The 11,449-nt window shown below is 38.1% G+C and overlaps 1 pseudogene; it reads right to left on the bottom strand.

Moving 5' to 3' along the window:
- Positions 1–429: 429 nt before the first annotated feature.
- The window catches only part of LOC127670628 (vomeronasal type-2 receptor 116-like), a 30,171-nt pseudogene continuing 19,151 nt past the window's right edge, over positions 430–11,449 (bottom strand).

The following is an 11,449-nucleotide window of genomic DNA, read 5'->3' as shown; positions in this document are numbered from 1 at the left end:
AATTAACATGATTTAGAAATAAGAATTTAGAGGAAAAAGCCCCAGGACCATCACATGATTTGATGAATAGAGTGTCCTTATTGCAAAATGTGACAGATTTCAAGAGGAAAAATTAATATTTTATGTCAGTGTAAACAATGAAAGCTCATGCTGTCATATCTCAATGTTATGACTGTTTTCAAAAGGGTTTTCTAAAGTTATATTAAAAATGTTTACTTATTTTAGGGACTGGAAATGCACTAGTTCAACTTCAGAAAATCGATTCCTTACTTCATCATGGGGTTCCAGGGAATTAAGCTCAGAATATGATATCCGGTGAGAAGAAGCCATACCCACAAAGCCATCACAGGAAAAACATGTGACCTAATATGTGATGGTCAGAACGGTAGAGATCCAGTAAAATTCAGTTTAGATGAAGAGTCATGTGAACTATGTTTTAAGTAAATATTTGCCCCTGTGGTGTCTTTCATCCCTGTTACGAGGAAGTGTGTTTAATTCTGGCCTAAACAAAACAATGAAGCACTTAGGGACAAAGATTACAATTAGAATGCTTGCACTAGAAGCCAGGATAGAGAACATTTCCATAGCTACCCTGACCTTCCCAGTGGTGCTGTGATAGACAGGGAGGAATGTGACCCATACACTGCAGAACACAAGCATGCTGAAAGCCATGGACTTGGATTCATTAAATGTGTCAGGAAGGTTCCTGGACAAGAAAGCCATGACTCCCAGGTAGGCCAGAGCACAGTAGAAGGCAACAGCTGAACCCTTGTTGCAAAGAATGATGATGTGTCCCTGTTCAGAGTGAGCATCCATGTCAATAAAGGGAGGGGATGTTCCCAGCCATATGCCAGAGAGAAGTACTTGTATCAGAGTGCAAGCTAGAATGACACACTTAGGGACCTGTGATATCTGCAACCATCTGATCTTTCTTCCTGGAGCTGTAATCTTGAAGGCCATAACTACAGTGATAGTTTTGGCCAACACAGTGGATAGAGTCACAGTGAACAGAAGTCCAAACACGTTCTGTTGCAGGACACATGTGGCTGTGTGTGGAAGATCAAGGAAGAGCAATGGACAGAGGAAACAGAGGGTCAGAGTAATGAGCAGGGTGTAACTAAGAAATCTGTTATTGACCTTGACTATTGGAGTGTCTCTGTGGTTTACAAAGACCCCAATAACAAGAACTGTGAGAGTAGAAAATCCAAGGGACACGAGTGTGAGTCCCTTCCCCAAGGGATCATCATAGGCCAGAAAGGTGACATTTTTCTCCAGGCAGTGTGTCTTCTCTGCATTTGCATAATGAGTTTCTGGACAGTGCACACACTGATCCATACCTGGTGGAAATGAAGTTGATCATGAATGCATGGTCAAGTTTCCCTTTACCCTACTACATTTTATGCTTCAAATTCATTGGATTGTTATTACAACCATGTTCCCTTTTCACTTTTGGTATAGAGATATGAGTATTCTAAAGTGAATAATCACACAAGGTAAGGTTTATACTCCTTTCGAAAAACCCCATGAATAGTATCCTTTTCTGGAGAAAAGGGTATTTTTCACATTATACATTATAAATATATCACTGAGGAAACCATGCAGGAACTGAAGGTAGAATAAGGAGGTAAGAACTGAAGCTGAGTCCACTGGGGTGTGGGGCTGCCTGCCCTGCCTCTACTATTTTCCCTGACCTGCTTTGTTATGTAGCTTATGATCACCTCCTCAGAGCTGCACCAACCCAGTGAGGCAGCGCAGCCCACAGCAACCACTAAACATGAGGATGTATAAAACTTTTTGCTACAGTCCAGCCCTTCAAAGGATTTTCAATTGTGATTTTCTTTTATTACATAAATCTTGATTGTGTCAGATTGACAATGAAAACACCCATAAAATCTCATACCTAGAGCCGATTTATTTTAGTTGTATATTGAAGTATTCTTATTTTTTGCTTTTTACCTCTCTTTTATTTATATTTTGTAATACTGTTGAAGCATATATTTTCAAACTAGAAAATACCAAATTACATGGCAATAACTAATTCAATTTTTATGCCAGTTCTCAAAAATATTTCTAAATTTCCAATAGAAGATGCGAATTCAATTTTGAAATAGACATTTTTCATTGAATTTCTTAGTAAATTGATTTTTTAGTCTGGGATATATGACACATATTCATTTTTATTTATAAATTTCTTTCAGTTTGAAAATATTTTCTTCTCATGTGATCTTGGTTGGAAACTACTAAATATGTGTTCAAAGCATTCCTTATCTTTCCCCAGCCCCTTTCATTTTTGTTGGAAGGAAGTTCTCACAGGTGTTATAGTGAATATATGGATGTTTGAGAAAAGTTAGTAGGCCTTTTCTCTTTTAACTTCTTCTGGGTTCTGTGATGAAATTAAGGATAGAGTAGGGGATGTAAGTTCCTTTTCATATTGAGATAATTTCGTGGCTATTAGTTTACTGTTTTGGAAAACTTTTTGAAAGATTTTCAGGAAAACAACTACTTAAATAGTTAAATTTATGTTTTCTTTGTTTCTCCAGAATAGATTTTTAAGAACTAAATCTTTGTGAATAAAACTCAGAGGCAAAAAATAAATGCTCCTAATATTATTTAATCACATATTTCTTGTCACAAATAACTTTCCGTATTTTTGTAAAAAGGCTTCATTTCAAAAACTATTTTAGTTTCACTTTTCCTTAAAAGATATAGAAACACTACATTTACTTCTTTTTACACTCAGCTCTACATTTGTGTATCTTTCTTATGCTTTCTTAAACTCTCCTGTCAAATAGTTAACATTTTCTCAATGTGACTATTCATGCTAATGTAACACTTTTAAAAATATCTGTTCTGCTCTGTTGTTAGATTATTTTTGTTGCTTTGTTATGCTAGCTTTTAATATTGTATCTTATAAACAATATTCATTAATTTATGGCAACTGATCTATAAGACAAAATTTATTTTGTATAAGGCTTATTGTTTGTCTTGAAATATATGTTTATTATATTTCCCTGTATTCAAATTCCTTTGATCAGGAATTTCTTTAACTTTTGACTGTTCAACATATATGTAGCTGTATTTTTAATCAATACAATCTGATACTGTGATGTAGGTCAAAACCTTTATTCTATTCCATCCCTCCAAATGTACATATCTCTAAAGTGTCTGAACTTCAGTGTGTAATAAAGGAAGCATTTTGGGGAGACAGTTGAAGTGGTCCTTCTACAACCACAGTAAATTCGTAAGTGAAATTTATATGTCTTCAATCTGCATACAGGAATTATAACCGAATTAACAGGCAATTAGGTAGTCTATATGTAGCAGAGAAATACCTTATATAAAATATTTTACTGTCAAATAATAGAAATTAATAGATGAGGAAATATAATTATCCAGAAATCTGCACCAGACTTCTATTCTCCCACTACATCTCTGCCCAGGTTCATCAAGCCTGTTGATCCAGAACCAAAACATTTAGATTTCTTTCCTTCTCTAAACATCCCTGCCCAAAGAACTTTGTCAGGCATGGCTCTGAGGAGATCGTCCCTGCCAGATATAATATTTTCTGCCAAGTCTCCTGCCATCTTTTTAAGACCTGCTATTCCAGAACCATATATCCCAAAAATATACACCAGGGGTCTGTCACACCAAGATCACGGTGGTTAGCCAAAATCCCAATATATATCATAACTGGAACATGCAGTGACTAAAACATGTAGATGGCTGTAGGAGTTCTCTAGTAGAGTTTTTTGGGTCACTTAGGTAGACTATCATGTCATCTGCAAATAATGATAGTTTGACTTCTTCCTTTCCAATTTGTATCCCTTTGACCTCCTTATGTTGTCAAATGATTTATTGTTTTATTATTTAAAAAAAATTCTAGATGGCTAAAGGCATGAAACTAACTCAAACAACAAAATTCAAGAATATTATGACACCAACAGGGCAAACTTACTCTACAACAGCAAGCCCTGCAAATCTTAACACAACTGAACCACAGTGCCCTTAAATCCAGTCTTATGAAGATGATAGAGGCCGTTAAAGAGGAAAGAATAAAATGCTTAAAAAAGAAAAGGAAAACACAATCAAACAAATATAGGGCTTTACAGAGGAAACAAATAAATCTCTTAAAGTAATAGCAGAAACTACAGTTAACCAGGGAAGTAAATAAAGCTGTTCAGGAAATGAAAGTGGAAATAGAAGCCAGAATGAAAATACAAACTGAGGGTAAACTGCAGATGGAAAACCTAAAGAAGCTTACAGAACAACAAATGCAAGTATCACCAATAAGATAAAAGGATGTAGGAGAGAATCTCAGGCATACAAAAATAGAAACTGGCACATCAGTAAAAGAAAATGTTAACGCTAAAATATCCCTGAAACAAAACAGCCAAGAAATCTGGAATACAAAGAAAACATGTAACCTTAGAATGATAGAAATATTAGAAGGTAAAGAATCCCAGATCCCAGGGTGAGAAAGTATTTTCAACAAAATTATATTAGAAAAAATCACAATGTAAAGAGAGAAATACCTATAAACATCAAAGATGCTTGTGAAACACAAAATAGAGTGGGCCAGAAAAGTCCTCTCTCAACAAAATAATGAAAATACAGAATGTAGAGAACTAAGAAAGAATAAGTACTGAGGGAAAAGACCATGTATCATTCCATGGCAGACCTGTTATAATTGTGCCTTTTCAATAGATTCTCTAAAAACTGAAGGGCCTGGACAGATATCATAAAACCTATCTGCCTGCACTCAGGAACTGAGCACCTGGGCAGCTTTTGTCTGCCAGCCCGCTGGGCTCTGGAAGGTGTGGAAGGAGAGAAGACCCGCAGCCATATTTGCTGTCTGCAGAGACACAAAAAGATCACTAGGTACTGTAACACACTGAGCCTTAGAATTCTGGTGGTGCAAACCGCCAGGGGTCTGCCTGCACTCAGAAACTGAGCACCTGGGCGGCTTTTGTCTGCCAGCCTGCCGGGCTCGTGAAGCTGTGGAAGGAGAGAAGCCCTGCAGCCATATTTGTTGTCTGCAGGGACACAAAGGGAACACTAGGTGCCATAACACCCTGAGCCTTAGATCTCTGGAGGTACAAACCACCAGGGGTCTGCCTGCACTCAGGAACTGAGCACATATGCGGTTCATCTGCAAGCCAGTCCATTGTAGGACCTGCGTCCTATGTGAGAATCAACAGAGGGAGTGACCCCCACCACAACTTCTTCCCTTCATTATAGAGCAGACAGAGAACACCTGGTTGACCTTGACAACCTAAGTATAGCATTGCTTGAGGCAAAATTGAGAAGGGCTCCAAAGGCACAAAAGAGGAAGCTAGAATATCAATAATCTGTGCCAGAAGAAACCCAGTCATCCAGTGTTGCAGAAATAACCTTAAAGATCCACAGTAGGTTGAAGCTCCAGCCAGTGACAATAAGACAATCTAACTCCTGGGAGAACCAGATGGCTAAAGGCAAACATAGGAACGTTACTAACAGAAACCAAGGCATTATGGCAACATCTGAACCCAATTCTCCAACACTAGCAAGTCCTGGATACCCCAACACACCAGAAAAACAAGATTTGGATTTAAAATCACTGGTCATGATGCTAGTACAGGAACACATGAAGGACATACATAAAGAAAGTCAGGAGAAAATGGATCAAAAATTAGAAGCCCTTACAAGGGAAACACAAAAATCATTGAAAGAAATTCAGGAGAATACAAAAGCCAATAAGGAGGAAACACAAAAATCACTTAAAGAAATACAGGAGAACCTTGATCAACAGGCAGAAGTCATGAAAGAGGAAACACAAAAATCGCTTAAAGAATTAGAGGAACAAACAAACAAGCAAATAACAGAACTGAGCAAAAATTTTCAGGATCTAAAAACAGAAGTAGAAACAACTAAGAAAGCACAAAGGGAGACAACTTTGGAGATAGAAAACCTTAGGAAGAAATCAGGGACCATAGATGCAAATATCAACAACATAATACAAGAGATAGAAGAAAGAATCTCAGATGCCGAAGATACCATAGAAACCATGGACTCAACAGTTAAAGAAAATGCAAAATGCAAAAAGCTTGTAACCCAAATTATCCAGGAAATCCAGGACACAATGAGAAAGCCAAATCTAAGGATCATAGGTATTGATGAGAGTGAAGATTTACAACTTAAAGGGCCAGCAAATATCTTCAAAAAAAATTATGGAAGAAAACTTCCCTAACCTAAAGAGAGAGATACCCATGAATATACAAGAAGCGTACAGAACTCCAAACAGACTGGACCAGAACAGAAATACCTCCCGTCACATAATAATCAAAACCCCAAATGTACTAAACAAAGAAAGAATACTTAGGGCAGTAAGAGAAAAGGGGCAAATAACATATAAATGAAGACCTATCAGAATTACACCAGATTTCTCACCAGAGACCATGAAAGCTAGAAGATCCTGGGCGGAGCTCATGCATAATCTAAGAGAACACAAATGCCAGCCGAGACTACTATACCCAGTGAAACTCTCAATTACTATAGATGGAGAAATCAAGATATTCCACGACAAAACCAAATTTACACAATATCTTTCTACAAACCCAGCCCTACAAAGGTTAATAGGGGGAAAGCACCAGTACAATGAGGGAAACTATACCCTGGCAAGAGCAGGATATTTAGCTTCTTTCATTAAACCCAAAGAGGATAACCACACACATATAAAATTAAAATAAAAAATGTTAGGAAGCAATAACCACTACTCATTGATATCTCTTAACATCAATGGACTCAATTCCCCCAAAAAAGACATAGACTAACAGACTGGTTACATAAACAGGACCCTACATTTTGCTGCTTACAGGAAACACACCTCAATGTCAAAGACAAAAACTACCTTAGAGTAAAAGGTTGGAAGACAATTCTACAAGCAAATGGTCCCAGGAAACAAGCCGGAGTTGCCATTCTAATTTCAGATAAAATTGACTTTCAACCTAAAGTCATCAAAAGAGACATGGAAGGTCACTACTTGGTGGTCAAAGGAAAAATCCAACAAGAAGAAGTCTCAATCCTGAACATCTATGCCCCAAATACAAGGGCGCCCTCATTCATAAAAGAAACTTTACTAAAGCTCAAAGTACACATTGCACCTAACACAATATTTGTGGGTGACTTCAACACTCCAATTTCACAAATGGACCGATCAGGAAAACAGAAACTAAACAGGGAGACAATGAAACTAATTGAAGCTTTGAACCAATTGGAGTTAACAGATATATAAAGAACTTTTTATCCCAAAGCAAAAGAATATACCTTTTTCTCAGCACCTCATGGAACCTTCTCCAAAATAAATCATATAGTTGGTCACAAGACAGACCTCAACAAATATAAGAAGATTGAAATAATCCGGGTAGCAGTGGAGAATCTGGAGGAAATGGACAATTTCCTTGACAGATACCAAATACCAAAATTAAATCAGGACCAACTAGACCATCTAAACAGTCCCATAAAGCCTAAAGAAATAGAAGGAGTCATAGAAAGTCTTCCAACCAAAAAAAGCACAGGACCAGATGGTTTCAGTGCAGAATTCTACCAGACCTTCAAAGAAGAGTTAACACCAGTACTCTTCAAACTATTCCACAAAATAGAAACAGAAGGAACACTACCCAATTCCTTCTACGAAGCCACAATTACGCTGATACCAAAGCCACACAAAGATCCAACAAAGAAAGAGAACTTCAGACCAATTTCCCTTATGAACATCGATGCAAAAATACTCAACAAAATTCTTGCCAACCGAATCCAAGAACACATCAAAACGATCATCCACCATGATCAAGTAGGCTTTATCCCGGGAATGCAGGGTTGGTTCAATATACGGAAATCCATCAATACAATCCACTACATAAACATACTCAAAGAACAAAACCACATGGTCATTTCATTGGATGCTGAAAAAGCATTTGACAAAATTCAGCATCCTTTCATGCTTAAAGTCTTGGAGAGAACAGGAATTCAAGGCCCATACCTAAACATAGTAAAAGCAATATACAGCAAACCGGTAGCCAGCATCAAACTAAACGGAGAGAAACTTGAAGCAATCCCACTGAAATCAGGGACCAGACAAGGCTGCCCCCTTTCTCCTTATCTTTTCAATATTGTACTTGAGGTACTAGCTCGGGCAATTCGACAACATAAGGAGGTCAAAGGGATACAAATTGGAAAGGAGGAAGTCAAACTATCATTATTTGCAGACGACATGATCGTCTACCTAAGTGACCCAAAGAACTCCACTAGAGAGCTCCTACAGCTGATAAACAACTTCAGCAAAGTGGCAGGTTACAAAATCAACTCAAGCAAATCAGTGGCCTTCCTATACTCAAAGGATAAGCAGGCTGAGAAAGAAATTAGGGAAATGACCCCCTTCACAATAGCCACAAACAGTATAAAGTATCTTGGGGTGACTCTTACCAAACATGCGAAAGATCTGTATGGCAAGAACTTCAAGACTCTGAAGAAGGAAATGGAAGAAGACCTCAAAAAATGGGAAAACCTCCCATGCTCATGGATCGGTAGAATCAATATAGTTAAAATGGCCATTTTGCCTAAAGCACTATACAGATTCAATGCAATACCCATCAAAATCCCAACTCAATTCTTCACAGAGTTAGAAAGAGCAATTATCAAATTCATCTGGAACAACAAAAAACCCAGGATAGCTAAAACTATTCTCAGCAACAAAAGAAAATCTGGGGGAATCAGTATCCCTGACCTCAAGCAATACTATAGAGCAATAGTGTTAAAAACTGCATGGTATTGGTACAGTGACAGGCAGGAGGATCAATGGAACAGGATTGAAGATCCAGAAATGAACCCACACACCTATGGCCACTTGATCCTCGACAAAGAGGCTGAAAACATCCAATGGAAAAAAGATAGCCTTTTCAACAAATGGTGCTGGTTCAACTGGAGGTCAGCATGCAGAAGAATGCGAATTGATCCATCCTTGTCTCCTTGTACTAAGCTCAAATCCAAATGGATCAAGGACCTCCACATAAAGCCAGACACTCTGAAGCTAATAGAAAAGAAACTGGGGAAGACCCTTGAGGACATCGGTACAGGGAGAAAGTTTCTGAACAGAACACCAATAGCGTATGCTCTAAGAGCAAGAATTGACAAATGGGACCTCATAAGGTTACAGAGTTTCTGTAAGGCAAAGGACACCGTCAAGAGGACAGATCGGCAACCAACAAATTGGGAAAAGATCTTCACCAATCCTACATCAGATAGAGGGCTAATATCCAATATATATAAAGAACTCAAGAAGTTAGACTCCAGAAAACCGAACAACCCTATTAAAAAATGGAGTACAGAGTTAAACAAAGAATTCTCACCTGAAGAACTTCGGATGGCAGAGAAGCATCTTAAAAAATGCTCCACTTCATTAGTCATTAGGGAAATGCAAATCAAAACAACCCTAAGATTTCATCTTACACCAGTCAGAATGGCTAAGATTAAAAATTCAGGAGACAGCAGGTGTTGGAGAGGGTGCGGAGAAAGAGGAACACTCCTCCACTGCTGGTGGGGTTGCAAATTGGTACAACCACTCTGGAAAGCAGTCTGGCGGTTCCTCCGAAAACTGGGCACCTCACTTCCAGAAGATCCTGCTATACCACTCCTGGGCATATACCCAGAGGATTCCCCACCATGTAATAAGGATACATGCTCTACTATGTTCATAGCAGCCCTATTTATAATTGCCAGATGCTGGAAAGAACCCAGGTATCCCTCAACAGAAGAGTGGATACAAAAAATGTGGTATATCTACACAATGGAGTACTATTCAGCCGTTAGAAACAATGAATTCATGAAATTCTTAGGCAAATGGATGGAGCTAGAGAACATCATACTAAGTGAGGTAACCCAGACTCAAAAGGTGAATCATGGTATGCACTCACTAATAAGTGGTTATTAACCTAGAAAACTGGAATACCCAAAACATAATCCACACATCAAATGATATACAAGAAGAAAGCAGGAGTGGTCCCTGGTTCTGGAAAGACTCAGTGAAACAGTATTTGGCAAAACCAGAACGGGGAACTGGGAAGGGGTGGGAGGGAGGACAGGGGAAGAGAAGGGAGCTTACGGGACTTTCGGGGAGTGGGGGGGGGGCTAGAAAAGGGGAAATCATTTGAAATGTAAATAAATTATATCAAATAAAAAAAAGACAAAAAAAAAAAAAGAAATAATCCCATGCCTCCTATCAGATCACTATGGAGTAAAAGTGGTCTTTAGTAACAGTAAAATCAACAGAAAGCCCACATACACATGGAAACTGAATAATACTCTACTCAATGATACCTTGGTCAAGGAAGAAATAAAGAAAGAAATCAAAGATTTCTTAGAATTTAATGAAAATGAAGGCACAACATACACAAATCTATAGGACACATTGAAAGCAGTGCTAAGAGGAAAACTCATAGCGTTGAGTGCCTTCAAAAAGAAATTCGAGAGAGCTTACACTAGAAGATTAAAGGAACAACTGAAAACCCTGGAACAAGAAAAAGCTAATTCACCCAGGAGGAGGAGAAGACAAGAAATCATCAAACTCAGGGCTGAAATCAATCAAGTAGAAGCCAAAAGAACCATACAAAGAATCAACAAGACCAAAAGCTGGTTCTTTGAAAAATTCAACAAGATAGATAAACCCTTAGCCAGACTAACCAAAGGGCACAGAGAAAGTATCTAAATTAACAAAATTAGGAATGAAAACGGAGATATCACAACAGAAACCGAGGAAATTCAAAAAAATCATCATATCCTACTACAAAAACCTGTACTCAACACAACTGGAGAATCTGGAGGAAATGGACATTTTCTTAGACAGATACCAATTACCAAAATTAAACCAGGATCAAATAGACCATCTAAACAGACCCATAACCCCTAAAGAAATAAAAGGGGTCATAGATAGGCTTCCAACCAAAAAAAAGCACAGGACCAGATGGTTTCAGTGCAGAATTCTATCAGACCTTCAAAGAAGACTTAACACCAATACTCTTCAAACTCTTCCACCAAATAGAAATAGAGGGAACACTACCCAACTCCTTCTTCGAAGCCACTATTACACTGATACCAAAACCACACAAAGACCCAACTAAGAAAGAGAATTTCAGGCCAATTCCCCATATGAATATCTATGCAAAAATACTAAATAAAATTCTTGCCCACAGAATCCAAGAACACATCAAAACGATCATCCACCATGATCAAGTAGGCTTCATCCCAGGGATGCAGGGATGGTTCAATATACGGAAATCCATAAATGCTAACCACTACATAAACTCAAAGAAAAAAAACCACATGATCATTTCATTAGATGCTGAAAAAGCATTTGACAAAATTCAGCATCCTTTCATGCTAAAAAGTCTTGTAAAGGACAGGAATTCAAGGCCCATAT

This window comes from Apodemus sylvaticus, chromosome 20 (genome assembly GCF_947179515.1).
Source record: "Apodemus sylvaticus chromosome 20, mApoSyl1.1, whole genome shotgun sequence".
Taxonomy (NCBI): Eukaryota; Metazoa; Chordata; class Mammalia; order Rodentia; family Muridae; genus Apodemus; species Apodemus sylvaticus.
Note: the sequence above shows the minus strand (reverse complement) of the source record. Positions and strands in the feature narration are given on the sequence as shown.